At 35.9% G+C, this 25554-nt stretch overlaps 1 pseudogene; it reads left to right on the top strand.

Moving 5' to 3' along the window:
* The window catches only part of LOC125097362 (DNA polymerase theta-like), a 139990-nt pseudogene that overhangs the window by 2196 nt on the left and 112240 nt on the right, over positions 1 to 25554 (top strand).

The following is a 25554-nucleotide window of genomic DNA, read 5'->3' as shown; positions in this document are numbered from 1 at the left end:
CAGAAGAGTTGTTGGTATATACAAAGTACACCATAAATGTTATCTGGTGGCAGTGGTAGAATGGCCTGACCATTTCAACTGCTTAAACCAAAACTCGAGTGTCATTCATATTTCTGGTCACCAGCTTACATCAGTTAATCACCATGTCCAGTGTGTATTATCTCAACTATCTTTTTTTTTTTTTTTTAAGATTTATTTATTTAAGAGAGGGAAAGAGAGAGAGAGAGAGCACACACACATGAGAGCATGAGTGTGCGGGGAGGGACAGAAAGGGAAGAGAGGGAGAGAAGAAGAGTCCTTCCTCAGTGTGGAGCCAGACAGGGCCTCAGGCTCATGCCCCAAGATCATGACCTGAGTGAAAATCAAGTCAAATGCCCACTGACTGAGCCATCCAAATATTTTGATTCTGACTACTCTCTCTTTTTAGGTACACTACCTAGTTCACTATCCTCTTTCTTGTAGATTATGCTCATCTTCTAGATTATGCAATAGCCTTATAACTAGTTTATATTTTCTCTCTGGTTTTGTTCTGCCCTGCTCACAAAGTGGTCTTTATAAAGTACAAATATGATCTTAACACTCCTTTTCATAAAACTCACTAGTCATTCTACATTGCTTCAGGATAAATTCTAAATTCCTTACATGGTGGGATTATACAATTCTTTTTCATGTGACATGTTCATATCTCTTCTCTTACTCCTCCTGGTTTTATTTCAGGCCTACTAAATTACTGTCCTTTGAATGTACTACACTTTCCTCCAGGCCTTTGCACATGCTGTTTCTCTTGCTTGGTATTCCTTTCCTCTTCCCTTCTCTTCTCCCAAGTTGCGTTTCCTTTCCATAAACTTCATTATAGCTCTTCTCTCTCAACTTCTATCATGTTTTTTTCCCAACTTCCCAACAAGTTATTAAACTTGTTTATCTTCTTCCTTAAAGCAGGGCTTTTAATCACTTAGTACTTAAAGAAAAGGATCATTAGGTACAAGGCGGGACTCAGTATTTATTATTTATTGTTCATAAAAGAATTTGTTTAAGAATTCTCTGTTTTCAGTGTGAGGCTCTCTTGAGCACTGGTTTGAAGTCAGGGTCATTCAAGTGAATAAAGTTTTCAGTTGCTAATAGGAGACTTAATGATAGGTTAGTCTAAGGCTCTATAGTTACTGAATTTGGTTTAAAACATTTATTAATGCAATATGTGAAATATTCTCTTTGTAAAAACCTGTGGAATAACATGGAATAACAAGACTCTTGTTGCTGAATTACTTATGTTGAAGCGAGTTTTGGAAATGTGGAAGAAAGCTTTGCTTAGTTTGCCCTTTGTCTCTGTGGCTAAAGAGAAGAAATACTATCTTCAGGTAATGTTCTTATACTAAGAACATAATTGTAATAAGATCTATTACTGCCAGCTGTGTTAATAAAGTTTTCTTTTGTTGCATCCCGAAGTAGCTTTAAAAGTGGACCATTTATGAAGATAAACTTCTTTATTATTTATATAAAAGGAGAAAGGGTCATTAAATCAAAAGAGTAATTGAAAATTGTGTTAAAATTTATGAACTTTTCCTTAGGAAGAAAACAGAATACTTCAATTAGTATATAAACATATAAATTAGAAAACAGCATTTTAACTGAATAGCAGTATTCAAATGAAGCCTGGAAAGGAAAGAGTGTTTAAGGATACATATCCTATCTTGAGGGCCATTTGGGAGTAATTAGGGAAAGAAGAACCAGATTCATTGGTACTTAGGTAAAACTTCAGGCCTGTGGTTTGTTCTTCTGCAAAAATGAATAATAACATTTTTCATTAGTATGATACTCATTGGTTTTTAAGGCGTTTTTACAAATACAATGTTACATTAAATAAAATACATTTACTGTGATTAGCGCAGTGAAAAAATGTGTTGGAATGACAAGACTATTATACTGGTGGTCCAAAAAATCTGGGTTCTAGTCCCAGTTTTGCCATTAACTATGTCTTTCAGGCCAGGCGCATAATCTCCTGGACCTTAGTACTTTCATTGGTAAAATAGGACTTTAACCCTAATATTATGGGTTAACTCAATAACACTCAGAAACATTTTATTGAATGAACAGCTCTAAAGTTCTAGGTTCTATAAATCTTTTTAACAGTTATTTCAGAGGCCAAATAGCCAACAAAGCTGGTCCTACATGGTAACATCCTCTCAACTTAGACCAAAGTAAAAAAATGATGAAAGGATCCTTTTTTTTTTTAATTAATTTTTTATTTTTTCAGCATAACAGTATTCATTATTTTTGCACCACACCCAGTGCTCCATGCAATCCGTGCCCTCTACAATACCCACCACCTGGTGCCCCCAACCTCCCACCCCCCACCCCTTCAAATTCTCAGATCGTTTTTCAGAGTCCATAGTCTCTCATGGTTCACCTCCCCTTCCAATTTCCCTCAACTCCCTTCTCCTCTCCATCTCCCCTTGTCCTCCATGCTATTTGTTATGCTCCACAAATAAGTGAAACCATATGATAATTGACTCTCTCTGCTTGACTTATTTCACTCAGCATAATCTCTTCCAGTCCCGTCCATGTTGCTATAAAACTTGGGTATTCAGAAAGGATCCTTTTTATTGAGAAGGTATGCTAGTTACAAGTTAGACTACCAAAAAAAAAAAAAAAAAAATTAACATCAAGGTCCCATCGCATTTGACTTTTGAAAACTTCTATTGTATAAAGACTGTGGGATAGTAAGAATATTTTTTTGTGAGGTATAAATTTGTTCCTTAAAGTGTTACATTTGTGTTTAAAAAGAGAACCAGTTTCTTGCATGTTTATTAGATTAAAAATTTAGTGCATAGTTTTTTTCCCCCCAGTTTTGATTTCTATAACTCTTGGAAGTGCTTCGTAAATGTAATCATTAAAATGACATACTTCCGTTTGACTGTGTCTTAACAGAAAATCTCTGTTCTGTGTTTTGTCAGTTCTAAACTTCATATTTTTAGCATGTGATTCTAAAAACAAAAACAAAACAAAACAAAACCCAAGGTGTCCTGGCCAGGAACAATCAACAGTAATCTAGTAAATATCTTTGGATACCGATGTCTGTATTCCGGGATAGAACCAACCTGTAATTCATGAATTTCAAGTATTTTTACTTGTATTATTCCTTTTTACTCAATTCAGAGTCTGTTTCAGGAATAAATGGATGGTTGGAATGGTAGGAATAAGTGTGGATGGTTATATGGGCAGTGTCTCTCCAACAGGGTATTTCTCTTCCTTGGATATTGCTGTCTGCACAATTGAGAGAGCCAATGGTCTGATCAATTGCCTCATGGAGGAAAATAAGATGGATCTTTTAGGTAAGAAAAGTAGGAAATAAGCAAGTATTTTCTGTTGCTCTTTTTTGATGGAATGGAATGGAGCTGTTGTGGATTTCTATATGTCCCATTCTTTTCTTTTTCTTTTTTTTTTTTAAAGATTTTATTTATTTATTTGACAGACAGAGATCACAAGGAGGCAGAGGGGGAAGCAGGCTCCCTGCCGAGCAGAGAGACCAATGCGGGGCTTGATCCCAGGACCCTGGGATCATGACCTGAGCCGAAGGCAGCGGCTTAACCCACTGAGCCACCCAGGTGCCCCTGTCCTATTATTTTCTTATTAAGAATTGGCATCTGTAATGTTAGGAACTCTGTGTTTAAAAAAAAAAAGTTTTATGTCCTACTTGCTGCTATTGACTATTTCCATGTATGTTTGTACTTTACAAAACACAAAGGAATATCCTTGAGCCCTCAAGTCATTTCTCATTGCCTCTTTTCTGTCTGAACTTTACTGGGAATAGAAGGAAGCATGCTGGGGCTGGTTCTTCCATATCTGCAGTTAGTGTGTATTCATTATCATATTCTGGTGCTAGGATAGCTAGATTTGGTCTTTACTCGGAGGTTACCATTTAGCAGGGAAGTGGTATGAAGCTATAGAAGCTGACACTGCATTTCAGTTGGAACTCTGTGAAAGCTTTCTACCTTAATGCTTTTTTTTTTTTTTAACCACTTAGGATTGTCTATGTAAGGGTAGCAACAGGAGGCGAATAGTTGTAGCATCAGCAAAAGCAGCAAGAATATCAGTTAGCTGCTCATTGAGATCCTGATGAACTTAAACGGTAAAACTGGGTATGGTAGGAGTGAGGAATGAAATCAAAACTTAATAAGACATGGCTCTGCTCTATAAAGCTTAGAGAGAGAAATCAAATTCATCAGTTTGTATCAGGATTGTGTTATCACTTGTGACCCCATTGGATTTTAAATAACTCAAAGATTGCAGTAGAATCTTACAAAACGTGGTATCCAATATACCTAACCCAGTGTCTGGCACAGATTTTTTCTGAATGACTGAGTAAATAAACTCTGAAATAACTTTTCATGCCATATCATTTTTGAGATAGCTTACTGATGAGGAAAAGGAGCATCATGTGCCATTATGAAATGGGTTTGAAAGATCTTGATTTAGGTGGGGAGGATTTGTCAGGGGCCAGGGGATACCAGTGCCTGTGAAAACCATGATCTTATGGCTGTGTTTAAAGAAGGCATTGGGTGGTACTAAATTTTCAGTACTTCTTGAGCATTATTCCAAGTGCACAGATTGGTTTGATTCTCCAAGTAGTGGAGAAGGGGATTCTGGTATACAAACATATTTATGTTTTGTAGTAGAATGATTCATTAGCCTATCATCATCAAACAAAAACTTCCCTTAAAATAATTTCTTTCTTCTTGATATGATTTTGTTGCTCTAAGCAACCTTCTAACATCAGTATGGTTGGTTGCCCGGGCTGTTTTACCCCATAGAAAAGTCAATACACTGAATAACTATCCTAGGTGTATTTGATATCTCATTGTACGTATATTTACACAAAATTGCCGATAAAGAAGTATCTGAGTAATGAGAGACAATTTCCTCTGAGTTAGCTAATCCTTGATTTTTTTTTTAAAGATTTTATTTGTTTATTTGACAGAGATCACAAGTAGGCAGAGAGGCAGGCAGAGAGTGAGAGAGGAGGAAGCAGGCTCCCTGCTGAGCAGAGAGCCCAATGTGGGGCTCGATCCCAGGACCCTGGGATCATGACCTGAGCCGAAAGCAGAGGCTTTAACCCACTGAGCCACCCAGGTGCCCCCTAATCCTTGATTTTTAGATCCAGAATACAGTATAGTAGGACCACTTAAGATGTCTGAAATTTCTTCAGAAAGGATTGTCCATTATGTGAAATCTGATTTTTGTTTTATGGTTAGAAATTTGTATCACCTGCAATATATTGTAGTAATGGCAGCTACTTACTATATAAGATGCTGAGTCTTTTAAAATTTTTATTGAAATTGTTAAATTTTGTAAAACCTAGTATCTGGACAATCTCTTTAGGAATGGTGGTTGTGGATGAATTGCATATGCTGGGAGACTCTCACCGAGGATATCTGCTGGAACTTTTGCTTGCTAAGATTTGCTATATTACTCCAAGTCAGCATCTTGGTGAGTACCTGAAATAATTGAGTTCCTGAGATTCTAAGCAGTGCTAAGGAAGTGTTTGCAAAAGTGCACAGTAAGTATGAATTAAATAAATTAAAGAGGGACAATAATACCTATTTAGAACAAAGTCAGGTACAGAAGTTCATTTTTGTTCCAAAAGAAGTACTTAAGATTGAGAGTGATTTTAGATGATTTTGTAGACATTTTAAAATTTCGGGTTGTTCACCACTTTTATGATAAAATTTAAAAAACCCAGTTTTTGTATTTGTCAGTTATACATCATTCTATTTAAGCAATCAAAACTAATTTTGAAAAATAGCATTTCTTTATCCCCTCTTCCTAGAGGCAACTACTTTCAACTCTAACAGCTTTTAAAACAATTATTTACAATGTTATTTCTAAATGTAGCCACTTGTGTTTTTAGATTTATTTATTTGTTTATTTGACAGACAGAGATCACAAATAGGCAGAGAGGCAGGCAGAGAGAGAGGGGGAAGCAGGCTCCCCGCTGAGCAGAGAGCCCCATGTGTGACTCCATTCCAGGACCCCGGGATCATGACCTGAGCCGAAGGCAGAGGCTTTAATCCACTGAGCCACCCAGGTGCCCCTGTGTTTTAAGTTTTACACATTATATACTAACTACTTATTATGAAAGATGAAGACCTAGCTCTTCTTTAAAATTTTTACTCACCCAACCCAATCTCCTCCCACCTGACCCTACAGTCTCTTTGTCCTCTCATCATCTTCCCATTCTCCAAATACTGTTATGTCATAATTTTGCTCAGATCAATATTTAATGTTAGACTTATGGCTATATAAATGCCTTTTCCAACTGAAGCATGTGGTATATTATGATTACGTTTATCTTCAAAATAACTTTTTGTTTTCTCTGACATTAATAAATATCTTTTTTGTTTGATGGCTTGGTTTGCTATGTCCTTTTCACTGATTGATCCCCAGCCTCTTTCCCATTTACGTAAATCTCCATCCAATATGTTTTAACACATTTGCTATTCTATCAAACTCATCTTCTTGAAGTTTCTCCAAAAGACTTCTGAATTATTCCAATCTGGATAGGTGGGCAAACTATACATGTGCTGCATAGTACTTATTTTAGGATCTTTTCTTTATCATTCAATCCTATTGCTTTGTGCTTGAGTCAGTGTCCCCCCTTTTTAGATTACATATGTTTTTTTCTTGATTTTACTTCCTCATTTTGGTGGGGACATCTTCTAGGAAGTTCTACTTTATTTTAGTGTACAGTCTATTCATGTGATTTTTTTTGAAAGTTTGCATATCTGAAAATGCCTTACAGTTATTTCGTAGATTGCCCAGGTACAGAAGTCAAGATTTTATGATGCTTATTTTTTATCCTTTGTATAAATTTTTAAAATTCACTCTGGGAGATTTTAGGGGCTCCTTTTCTTCCTCCTCCATGTTGTGAAATTTCACACCGATGTGTCTTGGTGTTCCATTTTTGTTCATTGTGTTGGGTGCGCAATAGATTCTTTCAATGTGGGAGCTCTTGTATTTCAGTTTAGGGAGATTTAACACCTCTTTTTCAGTATATGAGAAAACATGGAGATAATTGTTTATATACCAGATCAGTAGGAATATAGAATATATGACTCATGTAATTAGCAAATTTGACCTAATGGATGTATGTAGAAGAATTACCAAATAAAAAGCAGAATATATGTTCTTTTCAGTGTGCACGGTAAAACTTTACTATGTGCTGGGCCATAAAGCAATACATTTTATTTTATTTATTTATTTATTTATTTTTTTAAAAGATTTTATTTATTTATTTGACAGAGAGATCACAAGTAGACGGAGAGGCAGGCAGAGAGAGAGAGAGAGAGGGAAGCAGGCTTCTTGCTGAGCAGAGAGTTCGATGTGGGACTCGATCCCAGGACCCTGAGATCATGACCTGAGCCGAAGGCAGCGGCTTAACCCACTGAGCCACCCAGGCGCCCTAGCAATACATTTTAAAGAATTTAAGTATTTAAGATATATTCTCTGACAAATGGAATTACGCTAAAAAATAATTGTAGGAGAGGCACAACTAGAACAGGTCCCCTGGAAATTGGGACATATATTTTTACCCATTTTGGGTCAAAAAAGTAATCACAGTAGAAATTGGAAGATAGTTTGAATTGAAAGTATATCTTCTAACAAAACTTGTGAAATGCAGCTGAAGTTTAAAGGAGAGTTGATAGTGTAAAATGCATGTATTACTGAAGAAGAGAGACTGAAAAATTAATGTATTATTCATCTCAAGAACTTAGAGTAGTAAAATAATGCCACAGAAAGTAGAAGGAAAGAAATAATAAAGACAAGAGCAAAAATTAATGAAAGAGGGAAGTCATTATCCAGAACATTCAAGCAATTCAACAAATCAAGAAGAAAAAGCCCAATATATCAATGGGCAAACACCTTCAACAGGCATTTATAAGATGGTATCCAAATGGTCCATAATCATGAAATGATACTTAATCTCATTAGTATTCAAGGCAATATAAACTACTTCTTCAAAGAGATATTATGACACACTCTCCAAAGTAGTTAACATTAAAAAGATGGACAATACTAATTGGTGACAAGATGTGAAACAATAAAACACACATGGATCATGGAGATACTTTAGTACAGTCTCTTTGGAAAACAGTTCGACATCGATAAAACTGAAGATGATCTAAAACCCAGTAATTTTACTTCTTAAAAATGTCTGGGTGTATGTACCCAAGGACATGACCACAAATAGAGTTAGTAGCACTATTTGAAACTAATTCAAAATGCATGAAAGACCTATCTGTAAGACAGAATGCCATCAGAGTCCTAGAGGAGAGTATAGGCAGTAACCTCTTTGACCTGGGCTGTAGCAACTTCTTACTAGACATGTCTAGTGGAGGGAATTTTAAAATTTCTTTGTTCAGGTTGCATCCTGTTGCATTCCCTTCCCTCCAGAGAGGGAAGGGAAATAAAAGGAAAAATGAATTATTGGGAATTTATTAAGATAAAGAGCTTCTGTATAGTGAAGGAAACAATAAACAAAACTAGAAAGCAACCTTTAGAATGGGAGAAGATATTTGCAAAAGACGTATCTTTTTTTTTTTTTTAAGATTTTATTTATTTGACAGAGAGAGAACACAAGTAGATAGAGTGGCAGTCAGAGGGAGAGGGAGAAGCAGGCTCTCTGCTGAGCAGGGGGCCCTATATGAGTCTTGATCCCAGAAACCTGGGATCATGACTTGAGCCAAAGGCAGCTGCTTAACCAACTGAGCCAGCCAGGTGCCTGGAAATGACATATCTGATAAGGATTAGTACCCAAAATCTAAAGAATTTATCCAACTCAACACCCCAAAAAACAAATAATCTAGTTAAGAAATTGAGAAGACATGAACAGATATTTTTCCCAAGAAGACATCCAGATGGCTATCAGACACATGAAAAGATGCTCGACATCACTCATCATCACAGAAATACAAATCAAAACCACAGCGAGATACTATCTCATATCTATCAGAATGGCTAAAATTAACAACACAAGGAAACAACAGATGTTGACAAGGTTTCAGAGAAAGGGGAATGCAAACTGTCTATGGGAATACAAACTGGTACAGCCCTTCTGGAAAATAGTATGGAAGTTCCTCGAAAACTTAAAAATGGAACTGCCCTATGACCCAGCAATTGCACTACCACGTATTTACCTAAAGGATACAAAAATACAGATTTGAAGGGGTACATGCACCCTGTTGTTTATGGCAGCATTATCAATAAATAGCCAAACTATGGAGAGAGCTCAAATGTCCATCAACTGATGAATAGATAAAGAAGGTGTGGTATGTACACACACACACACACACACACACACGCATACATATATGTATACATGTGTACACATACATATATGTATATACACACAATGGAATGTTACTCAGCCATAAAAAAGAAGACTATGGACTCTGAAAAACAATCTGAGGGTTTTGAAGGGGCGGAGGGTGGGAGGTTGGGGGATCCAGGTGGTGGGTATTGGAAAGGGCACGGATTGCATGGAGCACTGGGTGTGGTGCAAAAATAATGAATACTGTTATGCTGAAAAAATAAAAAATTAAAAAAAATAACTTCATTAATTAAAAAAAAGAATGACATCTTGTCACTTGCAATGACATGGATAAAGCTAGATTATATTATGCTAAGCAAAATAAGGCAGTCAGAGAAAGACAAATACTCTATGGTTTCACTCATATGTGGAATTTAAAAAATAAAATAGATGAACATAGGGCAAGGGGGTAAAAAGAGGGAAGAAAACCATAAGAGACTCTTAGCTATAGAGAACAAACTAAGGGTTGAGACAGAGTTGGGTGGGGGATGGGCTAGATGGGTAATGGGTATTAAGGAGATATAGTGAGCACTAGGTGTGGTATATGGGTGATGAATCACTAAATTCTACTCCTGAAACCAATATTACACTATATATTAATTCGAATTTAAATAAAAATTTGAAAAGAAAAAAGAATATATAGTTTCTAAAATTTTGAAATTGACCTTTTCAATTTATTTAAAAAATTTTTTTTTAATGACATAACAAGGGAAAATTTATTATAATGTAAAGTAATCCAGAAGCTGACCATACCTAACAACATAGCCCCACTATACATAAGCAGAAATTGACAGAATTACAAGTAGAAACATACTCATAATGAATAAAATTGGGATATCTTAACATACTTCTCTCACAATCTACTAAAAAACAAATATCAGTGAAGATTTGGAAGTTACATATGTATACTTAACAAGTCTGATCCTGTAAATATGATCTTACAAAGAACTACATACCACAACTAGGTTCTTTTCAAGCAAATACAGAATCTTAATAAAATAAACCATTTGCTAGGCTACAAAGACAGTCTCAACAAATACCAAAGAGTGTATGCCCCATGAACATACTCAAACCATGGTGCCTGTAATAGGCAGAACAATGGGCTTTCAATATGTCTAGATACTAGTCTCTAGAACTTGTGTTACAATACGTGGCAAAAAGGACTTTGCCCATGTGACTAAATTAAGGGCCTCTAGGAGACTGTGCTGGTTAGCCCGGTAGACCCAATGTAATCATAAAAGGAGCGGGGCAGAAGGAACAGGAGAAGATATAAAGTAAAGAAACAAAAGGTTTTTGAGGTTTTTTTCCCCTAAGATTTTTTTGTAATTGTCTTACATTAGTTACCATACAGTACGACATTAGTTACCATACAGTACAACATTAGTTTTTGATGTAGTTTTTATTTAAATTCTAGTTAGTTACCATACAGTGTAATATTAGTCTCAGGTATACAATTTAGTGATTCAACACACTATATGCCTGCTGCTCATCCCAAGTGCACTCCTTAATCTCCATCACCTATTTAACCCATCCTTCCACCCACCTCCCTTCCGGTAACCCTAAGTTTGTTCTCTTCAGTTAAAAGATTGTCTGTTTCTTCGTTTGCCTCTCTCTCTCTTTCCCCTATGATTGTTTGTTTTGTTTCTTAAATTCCACATATAAGTGAAATCAAATGGTATTTATCTTTCTCTGGCTTATTTCACTTAGCATAATGTTCTCTAGCTCCATTCATGTCATTGCAAATGGCAAGATTTAATTCTCTTTTATGGCTGAGCAATATTCCATTATACACACACACACACACACACACATACATACATACATACCACATCTTCTTTATCCATTTATCAGTTGATGGACATTTGGGCTCTTTCCATAATTTAGTTTTTGTTGATAATGCTGCTATAAACATCAGGGTGCACGTATCCCCTCAAATCAGTATTTTTGTATCCTTTGGCTAAATACCTAGTAGTGAAATTACGCCATCACAAGGTAGTTCTATGTTTAACTTTTTGAGGAACTTCCATACTGCTTTTCAGAGTGGCTGCACCAGTTTGCATTTCCACCAACAGTGTAAGAGGGGTCTTCTTTCTCCCCGTCCTTACCAACACTTGTTGTTTCCTGTGTTGTTAATTTTAGTCATTCTGACTGGTGTGAGGTGGTTGTAGTTTTGATTTGTATTTCCCTGATGGCGAGTGATGTTGAGCATCTTTTCCTGTGTCTGTTGGCCATTGATGAACTAGGGGCGCTTGGCTGGCTTAGTTGGTACAGCACTCGACAACTGATCTCAGGATTGTGGGCCTGAGTCCCACATTGGGTGTAGAGATTCCTCTCCAGTTCTTGTATTCCGGGACATAGTAGTATTTGTTCCCAAACTGGTCTGTGCCTACTTGCTGCTTCGCTTCCTTTGACAGCGCTCTCCATAAGGCGCGGAACAAATTCTGAGACCAACCCATGCCGTCGGCCGGGATTCAAGCACAAATCACAGCCGGATCCGCCACGACCGAAACACAAACTCTGGCCAGGAGCGGGCCAATTTATTTAAAATTTTTATTATGCATACATGAATACATTTAAAAATATATGTATATATATAAACATATAGAAGAATATTTTTATTGTATATAACTTATGATGCATACTAATAAAATGACCCATCACCTAAATTACAAACTCAGTCCTTTTGGTTTTTTAAATAAAATTTAAAAATAAGCCAGGTAAGTATATATTCTTTATGCTGTTTTTCATTTACTCATGTATTTATTCTTCAGCATTTTTTTATGCTGAAATGTGATGCATAAGTCATATCTCTACCCTCAGTGACTTCATTGTCTAGAACAGGAGTCAACAAACTGTAGTCTGCTGGTCAAATCCAGCACGCCATCTCTTTTTGTAAATAAAGTTGTATTGGAACACAATCCTGCCTGTTTGTTCTGTGGCTGCTATCATGTGACAGTGCTAGGGCAGAGTAGTTGCAACAGAGACCATCTGTCCTGCAAAGCCTAAAATGCTTACAGAAAAACTTTGCCAACCCCTGGTCTAGAAGATGAGATAAAAGTATTCTAGGGGTGGCAGATTATACTTTTAAAAAGATAGACCATGGTGACTTCTTTGTTTATAGTCATAACAATAGCTTGAAAAAAATTAGAGGCTTGTAATAGATTCCCAGATCTATTTGTAAGTGATCAAGTATGATATTTCTGTTATATTCATTAGTAAATATATGTTATTATAACTTCCTTTTGTTAGGTCTTACTTTTGAGGAGAGGGATATCGTTGAAGGAGGCTTCCGTCAAGGTCAGATTAGGGTTTTGGCAGCAACTTCTACTCCTTCATCTGGAGTGAATCTACCAGCATGTCGTGTGATTATTCAGACTCCTATTTTCAGTGGTCAACCTCTAGATATTCTTACTTATAAGCAGATGGTTGGTTGTGCTGGCAGGAAAGGGGTAGATACAGTAGGTAATTGAGTTTGAATTTAATTGTAATAGCATTGCTGAAGTGTCAATCTACTTGAAATTTGACTAGTGCCTGGCAACTCATTTCTTATCATGCTGCATTTGTTATCCAAAGCACTAATGTCATGTTTTGCTTTACTTAATATATAATGAGTGTAAGTTATAATTTTCATATATCAACCATTGATTTTCTACTAATGTAGAATTAAAATTTTCTTTACCTTATGTACAGTGAAATGATTCAGTTTTGTAGTCAAAATGACATCACATTAAATAGAAGATGATTTTTAATTTTCAGTATATTCTACTGCTAATGAAGGAAGTAATTTTCATGGCTTTTAGTTCTGCTTGGGTGACTGCTCTAAGACTTCAAATAAGGATGATGAGAGCTGGGAAATACTCTCAGAGTTTGGGAATAGAAATGTTTTCGGGGCACCTGGGTGGCTCAGTGGGTTAGGGCCTCTGCCTTTGGCTCGGGTGGTGGTCTCGGGGTCCTGGGATTGAGCCCTGGGCTCTCTGCTTGGCGGGGAGCCTGCTTCCTCCTCTCTCTGCCTGCCTCTCTGCCTACTTGTGATCTCTGTCAAATAAATAAATAAAATCTTTTTAAAAAAAGAAAAGAAAAAAAAAAGAAATGATTTCTCTCTAAATTGGTGTGGATTCTGAAAACAACTTTTAATTTCTTGTGTCAACAAGTAATGATAACCTTACCACAAACCATACAGAAGTTTTGTCTTAAGCAATGGGGAAGAGGTTTGTTTAATTAAATATCAAGATAGCAGAAAATACTAATTTTTTCTTTTTTTAAAAAAATTTTTAATTTTTAATTAACATAAAATGTATTATTAGCCCCAGGGGTACAGCTCTGTGGATCTCCAGGCTTACACACCTCATAGCACATACCTTCTGCAGCAAATACTGTTTCCAATGTGGTGCATTATTTTGGGTGTGGCAAAATTTTTGTAAGTCTTCTAACATTAAAGAACTTTCAGAGGAACACTCTCTGTCATTCCGTATTCTCCGGCATATAGTTTATTGACTCCAGTATTATACTATATGTCAAACAGACAAACAGTTCTGTGGCTGCTGAAGAGAAATTAGAGTATCTAGGAGAAAAGGGAAAGTCTTAATGGGAAAATAAGTGGTATATTCTTAGCTGGACAGTATCGGAGGAAGTGACTTTTAGAATAATTTGACTTTGTCATCACATCTTCATTTCAACCATCAGGAAGGGAAGATGAGGAAGTAAAGGGCACAGCCTACCCCTTAAGGGCACTTCCCTGGAGTTGCATGAAATATTTCTCCTCACATACAATCAGGGAGAACTTACCACACAGTTACTTTACCCAACTGCAAGGAAGACCATATCTCCAACTAACATATAGAGATTTTATTAAAGGAAAAATGAGGGGCACCTGGGTGGCTCAGTTGGTTAGGCAACTGCCTTCAGCTCAGGTCATGATCCTGGAGTCCTGAGATCAAGTCCTCCAATCGGGCTGCTGGCTCAGCAGGGAGCCTGCTTCTCCCTCTGACCATCTCCCCTCTTATGCTGTTTCTCACTATCTCTCTCAAATAAATAAATAAATAAAACCTAAAAAAAAAAAAAGCAAAAATGAAAGAACAGCTGTCTATTTCAGCCCTAGTAACAAATGATTCATCTACCTGAAATCCCTTCAGGGTCATTGGGCTGCCTCTTTTTTAAGCCCTAAAAATTTAACGATTAAAAAAAACCTTCCAACTCATTGGATTTCCCCTATTATAGGCATCAGAGAAGTTTATCCTGCTTCTGTCTCTTACTTTACGTATAAAATATGCAGGTTACTTGTGTTTAAAGAAGGCTGGAGAAAGACTATTCCTATTTGCTTCCCTCTTTTCTTTCCTCAACTGATTTCTTTGTAGACTTGTAACTCTGGAGTGGAAGTATAAGTTCATCTTACACAACTGCTTTCTCTTAGGGTCAGAGGGTCTTTAAAGTAATACAGAAGATAAGGAGGTTTTCTTTGCCTTCCTACATTAGCTTGTACTTCTCTTTCTCATGGGGAAGAATAATTGGAAGGTTGGTGCCCTGGCCAAATTATCAAGCCTTAAATTAGATAACATTTAAACAAAACTAAAATATACCACAATAACTTTGTTTTTGTGGTATTTTGACTTTGTATAATGCTCCATTTCAGGATGGCATATGGCTTGCTCAGAACTTCCAAATTGGGGAATGTGTGAATAGTGTTTCATATCAATTACACAGATATGCGTACTTGGTGATGCTTTTTGGATTGTGTAGCATCTTTGTAACTTCTTGGTATTTTATAAATGATCTGAATATCTCCTAGACAGTTAATGGTGTTTTATTTAGACGATACTTGAATCTTTCTGTGGAATTCCTGGAACTTTCCTGTATAAGATGTTGGTGCTTTGTGCCAAAATAGTGATTTGTAAGTTAATAGTAATAATTGGCTTGATTCTAATTGACTTCTCTATTGTGGTATGGATACAACCTCCTCAGGTGGGTGGGAGCAGGAACCTGAACTGTATATATTGCCATTAATTTGGACATTTTCATAAATCTTGCTTCATCTTGAAAAAGGTTGTCCATTTTGTTGAATCAAAACCTGAAAGTGACATTTTTAGTTTGCTGCTAATGCTAGTTGATACCTTTTGTAGATAATTTTTTAATTTTATGCTGGGCTATTTTTGTAATGCTTGCAAGAGCCTTGTGATACATTTTATTCACCTGTTTTTTATTGTTGTTTGTCTGATGGCACCTTTTTGTAATTTTTTTTTTTATTTTTTTTTTAAAGATTTTATTTATTTATTTGTCATAGAGAGAGAAGCGAAAGTGAGCACAGGCAGACAGAGTGGCAGGCAGAGGCAGAGGGAGAAGCAGGCTCCCTGCCAAGCAAGGAGCCCGATGTGGGACTCGATCCCAGGACGCCGGGATCATGACCTGAGCCGAAGGCAGCTGCTTAACCAACTGAGCCACTCAGGCGTCCCTCTTTTTGTAATTTTATCTGGGATAAATAATCAACAGTCATCAAGATTATAGTCCCTTATCTTTATTCTGTCTTGGTTCTCAATTTGGCAGTCAGTGTTAGGAAAGCAGCATTTTCTCTCTGCCTAGAATGGTTAGTATACTCTACCACAATGCCACTTTTGGCTTTCTCTAATGCAAGTGACCTTCCTTTTGCACCTTGAACATCTTACGTACTTTTATCTTTTCCCCTACTATTGGATACATTTCTGAAAAAAAAATTATGGTTATCTCTAGTTGTAATTGCTTTAAATAGTATTTATGTTTGTATAAATTATATATTTGTATATGTTTATAATGCATAAATGCTATCACATATTTTTATTCCTTTGATTGTCACAATAACCTAAAGTGTTTAGATTAGTGAATGTTATAATTTCTAGGTTTCTGTAAATATTTTTGAATTCATATTATCATATATAACTAATAGTAATTTGCATTTGCATTTTCCTTTATAGTTTCCAAAATACTTCTATTATTATCATTATATACTTAATTAGCAAGAACTGACAAATGACAGTTTAATAGGACAGAAGGCCTACATATATTATTTGATATTAATATTTTCATTTTTTGCATACATAGAGGCTTTTATAGAAAAACAGTGAAGATCCAAAGAAGCAGTTAGATGTTAGGTCTTTATACCCTTTTAACAAAAGGCGATAGAATTGAGAAGTGACAAGGCAAAGGAAAAGGGATTAGGGATTCTAGGGGTGGTAAATTGTAGGAAGGTAAATATGTACTGGAAACTAATGGAAGTTACAGATTTAAAAAAAATTTAAATTCAATTAGCCAACAAAGAGTGTATCATTAGTTTCAGATGTAGTGTTTAACAATTCATCAGTTAAGGATTATTTAGAAAGGATTATGCAAACCCACCTTGGTGCTCACTTCTGTTCAATGGTAAGTGATAAGAGGAACACCTTCACGAAGAGAAATTTATATCTTGGTTCTAGACAAGCAGGGTGAGGGCAAGGAGCTCTTTCTGTTTCCTAAGTGCCTTCAGGTCACAATAATCCTTATGCCAAAGTGCCATAGGCATATTTGGATCCCCTTCAAAGTTCAGAAAACGAGAGCATCAGCAATAATTCTATGACCATAATAACCGCTATCATCTATTAACTTCTTTTTAAACAAGACAACTGAAATTCTCTTTGACAGGTATCTTAAGGAAATATGTTGGGATTTTATAAATGTATGGTTTTTTGGTTATAGATGAGAGTATCTTAGTTTGTAAGAACTCTGAAAAATCAAAAGGCATAGCTCTACTTCAGAATCTCTAAAATCTGTTTGTAGCTATTTGCAAAGACAAGAAGGAAAAGAAGTAACTGCAAGCATGATAAGAGCGATTCTGGAGGTAATAAAGAGTTCACTAAATTACCATTTGCTCTTTTGTGCTTATAATATGATGGTAGAACTTAAACATGTGAAGAAAAATCTTAGCTTTGTTTCTTTATGTTTCTTTATGAGATTTATTATAGTGTTTCTTTATGAGATTGTTTATAGTTTCCCTATTTTTCTTTATGTTTCCCTATGTTTATGTTTCCCAGTGTTTCTTTATGAGACTGTTTATAGTTTCCCTAAGTCAGAATCTCTTGTATTTAAGTTATTTCCTGGAGTTTAATATAGCTAGTACTGTATCAGTACATTTCAAAACAGTAGATTAAAACCCAAATGCCAGATGATTCTTTTTATTTTTTAGGTATACTTTATTATCTATGACCTAAGCCGAAATCAAGAGTTGGACGCTTAACCAACTGAGCCACCCAGGTGCCCCTATTTTCAGAATTTTTAAAAAGATGACAGAAATGGACAGTAGTTCTTCCATCCAGATAATACCTATGGCATTAAAATAACATCAAATTAGGGTGCCTGGATGGCTCAGTCGGTTAAATAGCTGCCTGTGGCTTACGTCATAATCTTGGTACTGGGATCCAATCCTGCATGAGGTTCCCCGCTCAGTTCCCTGCTTCTCCCTCTCCCTCTGCCTGCTGCTCCCTCTGCTTGTGCTCTCTCACTCTCTCTGTCAAACAAATAATATTTTTTTAAAAAATAAAAAAATAAAATTACAAGTAGACATGTTTAGAAATTTCAAACAACATGGAAGGATCTAAAGTGAAAAATAAAAGTTTCTCTTCTGCATCCTCAAAGGTAACCGGCCTCCTTATTTTAAGTGTTTTGTGTCATCCAGGAAAGTTTTCTGTTTATATACCAACATGCCTTGCTCTGGGCTTCAGTGCTGGTACTGGGGGTACTGATACCTGTGCTCATACTTTCTTCCCCCCATTTCCCTTTAGCTCTCCATTTGGGGGGGGGGACAAAAAGGAAAGTAATTAATACCATGGGGTTGGTAAGAATATAGAAAGTAGGCATTCTCATATACTGCTGAAACTCTTTTGGGAGGGCTTAACTTAGACATAACTGCTAAGATTAAAAAACAGGCAAGCCCCAGAACAAAACACATAGCCATTGAACCAGTAGATTCACAATTAAGAGTTTTACCTAGGGAGGTATATGTGAAATTACATCAACTTAAATATACAGGAATGTTTATTATGGCATTATTGGTATTAAGAAAAAACTAGAAACAACCAAAATACTATTAATACTAAATAAATCTTGGTAAAACTATGTTTTGTGGTCATTAAAAAGGGTATGATAGCTCTGTTTAGGTTGATTTGGTGTTTCAATATGTATTAAATGGAAGAAGGCAAGGGAAAAATTAGTACATTTAATTAATTTGTATATTTAGTATAATTGTAGGAAGATGATTTCCACAAGGCACAACTGACTTCATTTTTTCTATACCCATTCCCATCCTCTTTCTGAGTGGGAAATATTCAATACTAGCATTAAAAATTTTAAGGAAATTTTTGTGTTATCTACATGTATAATGAGTAATGATGGAAGAGTTAATTTAAAGTCTCTACATTAAGATGCTGAGAATATTTTAAGGGAACAAAATCACTACTTTTATATCATGAGGGCCTGCACGTCTTATTGAAAAGTTACAAAAAATTTCAAACCTCTTAACAGATAATAGTTGGTGGAGTGGCAAGAACATCACAAGATATGCAGACTTATGCTTCTTCCACGTTTTTGGCTGCAAGTATGAAAGAAGGAAAGTTGGGAATTCAGAATAACCAAGTTCTGTTCAACTTGGAGCAATTGAGGCCTGTGTAATGTGGCTGCTGGAAAATGAATTAATCCAAACTACTGAAGCTAGTGATGGAACAGAAGGTAAATGTGACTTCTTAGTTGTAGTTGACTCATTTTTTCATCTTTAGTGACTTTAGACGGTTTAGTAAAAGGAAATTGACTTTTCAAACAGTATAAAAGGAAACTGTTTTTTCAAGTGGTATATGAAGCAGTTTTAGTAAGTCAGTGTTGCATTTAGCAACATCAGACAATTAACATAGAATCTGCTCATAAATATCCATGCATTGGGCAAAATTGATCAGATACTAAAAGGTTAATTACAAAATACAGAGAAACAGTATTTTATTTTTAACATTTGGTTCATTATTCCCTATTCCTACCCCTCAACCAGGAAAAGTGTATCATCCAACACATCTTGGTTCAGCAACTCTTTCTTCTTCACTTTCTCCAATTGATACTTTAGATATTTTTGCTGATCTCCAAAGAGCAATTAAAGGCATTGCTTTAGAGAACTATCTGCATATGGTTTACTTGGTGAGTTCTGTTTTCTTCACTACTGTATTTGTGAAAATGGAGAGAAAATGCTTTCATAGAATCCTGAGCACTAAAGATACCCTAAGGGAACATCTTGTTTGTTTGTTTAGACTAGGGTATTAGTGGTGGGAATAAAGAATAGGTAAGAAGAAAGTTGTTTTAAAATAAGCTAAATGTTACAGTAGCCTTTTATTTTATTTTTTAAGTTTTTTAAAAGGATTTTATTTATTTGACAGAGAGATCACGAGTAGGCAGAGAGGCAAGCAGAGAGAGAGAGAGGAGGAAGCAGGCTCCCTGCTGAGCAGAGAACCTGATGCTGGGCTCAATCCCAGGACCCTGAGATCATGACCTGAGCCATAGGCAGAGGCTTTAACCCACCGAGTCACCCAGGTGCCCCTACAGTAGCCTTTTAATTTATTTGCCTATTTATCAATTTTCTCTAACCTCCTTTCAAAAAGTATTTGAGGTACTTTATCATAAAGGATGATTGAGATAATAGGAAATTGAAAATAAGGTCATAATGTAGAACTCAAGCAATAGTTGGTACGTAAATATGCATGTCTTTAAGTCATGTATATTTCCTGTACCCAACTTTGGTTCTGAGTTTTCTAGCAACTACAGCAAAGAGGAAAGCTTGATTAGTCTTAATATTGATAGTATACCACTTAGGAAAAGTGGTACCTGGTTGGCTTAGTCTTGGCTTAGACAGTAGAACATGTGACTCTTGATGGAACACTATCAAGCAAAACAATGTATACGTATTGAAGTCCAAGATGGAGAAGATAGAAGATGACGGAAAGTCTCTTTAAAGAAATAATGGCTAAAAATATCCCAAATATAGGGAAAGATATAGACATCTATGTACATAAGCTAAAGGGGGCCCCAAACAGATATAACCCAAAGAGGACTTTACTGGGACACATTATTATCAAACTGTCAAAAATCAAAGAATCAGAATTTTGAAAGCAGCAAAAGAAAAGATGCTTGTCATATACAAGGAAACTCATAAAGCTTCTGGTGGATTTCTCAGCGGAAACTTTGCAGGCCTGTTTTAATGGTATGATAAACTCAAAATATTGAAAGAAAAAATTGCCAGTCACCAATACTATATGTAGCAGTGCTATCCTTCAGAAAAAAAGAGTGAAAGACTTTACCAAACAAAAGCTAAGGATGTTCACCACCACTAGATGTGCTTTATAAGAAATGATAAAGGGAGTTCTTTGTGCTGAAATGAAAGGATGCTAATTAACAATATAAAGACACATGAATGTATAAAACTCACTGGTGAAGGTAAATTTCTAGTGAAATTCAGATTTCTGAATGTAATGGTATTATGTAAATCACTTCTAACTCTATACAAAAGCTAAAGAGAGACATATTAAAAATAACTATACCTAAGGGTTCTGTAGGAAGACTCCAAACTCACCTTCTCAATGGAACCCACAATATTATACCTATTAGTAGGCTAATTCCTCCTGAAGAAGAAATGTGGGCTGACTGAACAGCTACCAAATGACCAAAGACAGAACAGCAAGAGAGCAACAAGAGAGACAGAGAGATACCGTAACAAAGGGAACCCTCCCCCCAGTGCTGCAATGAGGAGGGATAGTATTGAGGGACCTGGAACAGATCTCTCTGTCCTTGTGCACAGAAAAAGCATGGTTTAAAAGAGTCACTAGCATATAAAAGAGATAATACTAGAACTCTGCCAGGTGGTGGAGGAATTGTGGGAAAGTTCTTCAGATCAGAGAGACTAGGGAACAACATGGTTTATATTCTCCTTTGAAGCCAGGACTGGAGCAATATCCAGATACTGTGGTGGGCATGTCTGGTCATCTCAGTCGACTTGTGACTTCAGTGAGTCCAGGGTCCACAGAACCACCCCAGCCCTAGAAGCACTGGCATGCAGAAGAAAAGCCACAGTTTAGAGGGGCTATGGAATTGCAGGAATGCTCCCTCCTCTTCCACCTTGAGGGTCCAGACCAGAATAGAGTTTGGCCACCACAAGGGGCAGGTTTGGGTGCCATAATTGGAGGGTTCTGACTCCACAACTGGTGGGTCAGATCATCAGAGAGACTTTGTGAACTCAGTCAGCCCAGGGTTCTGAAGGCCACAGCATTTCCAATTGTACTGAGGCACAGAAGAAGTGCTGCAGTTAGAAGGACTGAGGAACTGTGGGAGCATACTCTTCCCCTCCACCTTAATACCTCAGACTGGAGCAGGGTCTGGCTCGCTGTGAGCTTGCAACCTCAGCAAGTCCAGGGTCCACAAGCCCATACCAGCTGTCCTGTGGTTCTGGGACACAGAAGAAAAGTTGCAGTTTTGTATTGTTGTTTTAAATTTTTACTTTTTTCTTTAAACTTTAAAAAGTTTGTCTTATTTTATTTTAATTCTTCCTTTTGGTTTGTTCTTTTTCTTTTTTATATAATTTTTTTCTTTAACTTTCTCTGTAAAAAGTCAAAATTTAAAAGAGTAGCATATATATCCACAGCTCCAGCCAGCCAACAAAGTCATCAAGCATACACAGTCTGTATAAGGGTCACCATACACAGTACAGTTCCTACAACTTTAGGAGACGTAGCAAGCCATTTCATCTAATCCATAGAAATAGACACAGAAGTATATGCTTCAAAAGACAGAGCAGGAAAAAAACCTCAATAAAAGAATTTAGTGAAACAGAGATAAGCAACATGCTTGATAAAGAATTTAAAGTAACAATTATAAAAATACTAGGCTGGAGAAAAGAATGAAAGAATTTAGTGAGACCTTCAATAACGTGATAGAAAAATATTGAATGAATCAGAACTGAAGAATACAATAATTGAAATAAAAAAACACACTAGAGGGAATCAACAGTATATTAGAGGATGCAGAAGAAAATATCAATGATCTGGAAGACAGGGTAATGGCACACAAGTTGAACGGCAAAAAGAGAAAAGATTAAAAAAAAAAGGAGGATAGATTAAGAAATCTTTTGAACAAAAACAAGCAAATTCATCTGATAGGGGTCCCAGAAGAAAAAGAAAGAAAGATTTAAAATACTTATTTGAAGAAATAATAACTGAAAAACCTCCCTAACCTAAAGAAGGAGATAGACATCCAAGTCCCAGAGATTTCCAAACAAGATGAACTCAAGGAGGCCCACACTATAGCATAAACTAATTAAAATGTCAAGGGTTAAAGATAAAGAGAGAATCCTAAAAGCTGCAATAGAGTAACAAAGTTACCTCCATGGGAAAACCTATAAGACTACCTGTTGATTTTTCAGCAGAAGCTTTGCAAGCCAGAAGGGAGTGGCATGACGTATTCAAAGTACTGAAAGGAAAATCTTAAAACCAAGCATACTGCACCTGGTAAGATTATCATTCAGATTTGAAGGAGCAATAAAGAGTTTCCCCAGACAAACAAGAGGTAAAGGAGTTTATCAAAACTTAAGTAGCCTTACAAGAAATAATAAAATGACTTCTTTAGGTAGAAAAGAAATGGCTATATTTAGATATAAGAAAGATATGAATAGAGAGATGTAAAATATGACATGTACTATGACAACATGTACATAAAATGTGGAGAAGGGAGTAGAAAGAGAAGAGGAAAAAGAAAAAAATGGCCATCAGATTAATATGGACTATTTACTTAGTATATTATGTATGAACATTATGGTAGCCACAAACCCAAAACCTATGATAGATATACAAAAAATAAGGAGAAAGAAAGACAAACAAAACATTATAGATATTCATCATTCATAAAGAAAACAAGAGAAGAACAAAGAAGAATCACAAAAACAACCAGAAAACCAATTTTATATATTAAGTACAATTTTTTTAAATGAAGTATATACCTATCAATAATTACTTTAAATGTAAATGGTCTAAATTCTCCAATCAAAAGACTAGAATGGTAGAATGGATTAAAAAAAAAAAAACATGAGCTCAATCTATGTGCTGCTTAAAAGAGACTTACCTCAAACCTAAAGATGCATATAGACTGAAAGTGAGGGGATGGCAAAACATTTGCCATGCAAATGGAATCGGGGGGAAAAAAAGCCCAGTGAACCCATACTTATATCAGACAAAATAGAATTTAAAACAAAGACTGTAATGAGACAAAGAAAGGCATTACATAATGATAAAGGGATCAATCCAACAAGAGGATATAACAATAGTAAATATCTATATGCCCAACACTGGAACATCTAAATACATAAAACAAGTATTAATGGACATGAAGAGAGGAATTTATTGTAATACAATAATAGTAGGGGCCTTTATATTCCACTTACTTCAATAATTTCCAGACAGAAAATTAATAAGGAAACTGTGTCTTTAAATGAGACATTGGACCAGATGTTCATAACAGATATATATAATCTGTTATGAACATCTGGTATATATATATATATATATATGTGTATATATATATATATATATATATATCATTCCATTTCAAAACAAAAGAATACACATTCTTATCAAGCACACATGGAGCATTCTCCAGAATAGATCACATATTAGGCCATAAAACAAGTCTCAATAAATTTAAGAAGATTGAAATCATAGCATGCATCTTTTCTGACCACAACAGTATGAAACTAGAAATAAATCAGAAGGAAAAAAAAAACTGCAAAAAACAAGCAAACACATGGAGACTAAACATGATACTAAACAATCAGTGGGTCAATGAAGCAATCAAAGAAGAAACCAAAAAATACATAGAGACAAATGGATATGAAAACACAATGGTCCAAAATCTCTGAGACAGTGAAAGCAATTCTAAGAGAAAGGTATATAACAATACATGCCTTCCTAAAGAAGCAAAAAATATCTCAAACAATCTAACCTTACGCCTAAAGGAACTACAAAAAAATAACAAATATTCTTTTTAAAAAAAATTTATTTATTTATTTTAGAGAGAGAGTGAGTGAGCATGGAGAGGGGCAGAAGGAGAGAGAAACTTCAGTGGACTCCTTGCTGAGCTTGATCCCACAACTCTGAGACCGTAACCTGAGCCAAAGCCAAGAGTTAGACGCTTAACTTACTGTACCTTGGGGCCCAATTTTTTTTTGGTTTTGTTTTTAAGATAACTTGGCAATTTCTTTTCTTTTTAAAAAAAATTTTTTTAAAAATTTATTTGACAGACAGAGATCACAAGTAGGCTGAGAGGCAGGCAGAGAGAGAACAAGGAAAGCAGGCTCCCCGCTGAGCAGAGAGCCCAATGCGGGGCTCGATCCCAGGACCCTGGGATTATGACCTGAGCCGAAAGCAGAGGCTTTAACCCACTGAGCCACCCAGGCACCCCGACTGTGGCAATTTCTTAAAATAAGACAATGATGAAATTTGCCACATCAATTGACTCACAGATTATTTCTTTGTAGCATGTGATGCTGTTTAATAACATTTTATCTGCAAGTAGAAATTCTTTCAAAATTGGAGTCAAACTTCTCAAACCATGCCATTGTTTTATCAACTAAGTTTATGTCATACTCTAAATCTTTTGTTGTTATTTTAGCAGTTCCCACAGCATCTGCACCAGGAGTAGTTTCTATCTCAAGGAACCACTTTCTTTCCTCCTCCATTCAAGTTTTATTAAGAGATTGCAACAATCCATTACATCTTCAGGAACCACTTCTAATTCTAGTTCTCTTGCTATTTGCCCCACATCTGCACTTACTTCCTCTACTGGAGTCATGGACCCTCAAAGTCATCTGTGAGGGTTGGAGTTAACTTCTAAATTCCTGTTAATGTTAATATTTTGACCTCTTCCTATGAATCACAAATGTCCTTATGGCACCTAGAATGGTGAATCCTTTCTGGAAAGTTCTTGATGTACTTTGCCCAGATCCATCTGAGGAATAACTGTCTTTGACAATGATATCCTATGAAATACATAGTTCTTAAACAGTAAGACTTGAAAGTCAAAATTATAGTTGATCCTTGAACAACATGGGTGTGAACTTTGTAGATCCACTTGTACATGGATTTTTTTTTTTTTTAAAGATTTTATTTACTTGACAG

This window comes from Lutra lutra, chromosome 1, assembly GCF_902655055.1.
Source record: "Lutra lutra chromosome 1, mLutLut1.2, whole genome shotgun sequence".
NCBI classification, from domain to species: domain Eukaryota; kingdom Metazoa; phylum Chordata; class Mammalia; order Carnivora; family Mustelidae; genus Lutra; species Lutra lutra.
Note: the sequence above shows the minus strand (reverse complement) of the source record. Positions and strands in the feature narration are given on the sequence as shown.